This window comes from Somniosus microcephalus, unplaced genomic scaffold (assembly GCF_052327205.1).
Source record: "Somniosus microcephalus isolate GS21.2 unplaced genomic scaffold, FLI_Smic_1.0 unresolved_chr6, whole genome shotgun sequence".
In the NCBI taxonomy this organism is placed as follows: Eukaryota; Metazoa; Chordata; class Chondrichthyes; order Squaliformes; family Somniosidae; genus Somniosus; species Somniosus microcephalus.
In genome coordinates, this window is record NW_028225184.1 from 44,644,272 (window position 1) to 44,646,123 (window position 1,852).

A 1,852-nucleotide genomic window follows, 5' to 3' on the forward strand; every position below is an offset into this window, starting at 1 on the left:
GCTGTCTTAGTTTGAAGGGCTGTATTAGTATTTGGGTCTGTATTAGATTGAGGGGCGTTATTAGTTTGAGGGACAGTATTAGTTTGAGGGGCTGTAATGGTTTGAGGTGCTGTATTGGTTTGATGGGCTGTATTTGTTTGAGGGTTTGTATTAGGTTGAGGAGGTTTATTATTTTTTGGATCTTTATTAGTTTGAGGGGCTGTATTAGGTTGAGGGACTGTGTTAGTTGATTGGGCTGTCTTAGTTTGATGGTCAGTATTATTTTCAGTGTCTGTATTAGTTTGAGGTTTTGTATTAGTTAGAGGCCCTGTATTAGTTTGAGGAGGTTTATTCGTTTTTGTTTCTGTATTAGTTTTTGGGGCTGTATTAGTTTGAGGGGCTGTATTAGTTTGAGGGGCTGTACTAATTTTAACTGCTATATTGGTGTGAGGAATCTATTAGTTTGAGCGTCTCTATTAGTTAGAGGGGCTGTATTACTTTTAGGGGCTGTGTTACTGTGAGGTGCTGTATTAGTTTGCAGGGCTGTATTAGTTTGAGGGGCTGTGGTAGTTTGAGGTGCTGTATTAGTTTGTGAGGTGTTGTTATTTTGAGGGTCTGTATTAGTTTGTGGGTGTGTATTAGTTTGTGTGGCTGTATTAGTTTGAGCGACTGTATTAGCGTCAGTGTCGGAATTAGTTTGAGGGGCTGTATTAGTTTGAGGAGCTTTATTAGTTTGTGAGACTGTATTATTTTGAGGGGCTGTATTATTTGAGGGGCTGTTTTAGTTTGAGTTGCTGTAATAATCTCTCAAACTAATACAGTACCTCAAACTATCAGTTTCAGTGGCTGTATTAGTTTGAGGGGCTGTTTTACTTGGAGAGTATTTATTAGTTTGTGGGTCTGTTTTAGTTTGTGGGGCTGTATTAGTTTCAGGGTCTCTATTAGTTTGTGGGTCTGCATTAGTTTCAGGGTCTATTAGTTTAATGGTCTGTATTAGTTTGAGCTACTGTATTTGTTTAGAGGGTCTGTATTATTTGAGGTACTGTATTAATTTGAGGGACTGTATTAGTTTGAGGGACTGTATTAGTCTGAGGGACTGTATTAGTTTGAGGGGCTGTATTAGTTTGAAGTACTGTATTAGTTTGAGGGTCTCTATTAATTGAGGTACTGTATTAATTTGAGGGACTGTATTAGTTCGAGGGGGTGTGTTACTTTGAGGGGCTGTATTAGTTTGAGGGGCTGTGTTATATTTAGGGGCTCTATTGGTGCGAGGTGCTCTATTAGATTGAGGTACTGTATTAGTTCGAGGGGTTGTGTTACTTTGAGGGCCTGCATTAGTTTGAGGAGCTGCATTAGTTTGTGGGGCTGTATTAGTTTGTGGGACTGCATTAGTTTGTGGGACAAAATTAGTTTGCGCTGCTATTTTCGATATGAGGTGCTGCATCAGTTTGAGGTGCTGTATTTAATTTGAGTGGCTGTATTAGTTTGAGGAACCGTATTAGTCTGAGGGACTGTATCAGTTTGAGTGGCTGCATTATTTTGAGGCGCTGTATTAGTTTGAGGTGCTGTATTAGTTTGAGGAACTGTATTAGTTTGGTGGGCTGTATTAGATTGAGGGCCCGTATTAGTTTGAGTGGCTGAATTAGTTTGAGGGGCTGTGTTAGTTTGTGGAGCTGTATTAGTTTGAGGGGCTATTTTGCTTTTAGGGGCTCTAATAGTTTGAGGGGATGTATTAGTTTTATGGGCTTTAATATTTTGAGTGGCTGTATTAGTTTGAGTGGCTGTATTCGTTTGCGGAGCTGTATTACTTTTAGGGGCTGTAATAGTTTGAGGTGCTATATTAATTTGAGGTGCTAAATTATTCTGAGGGGAT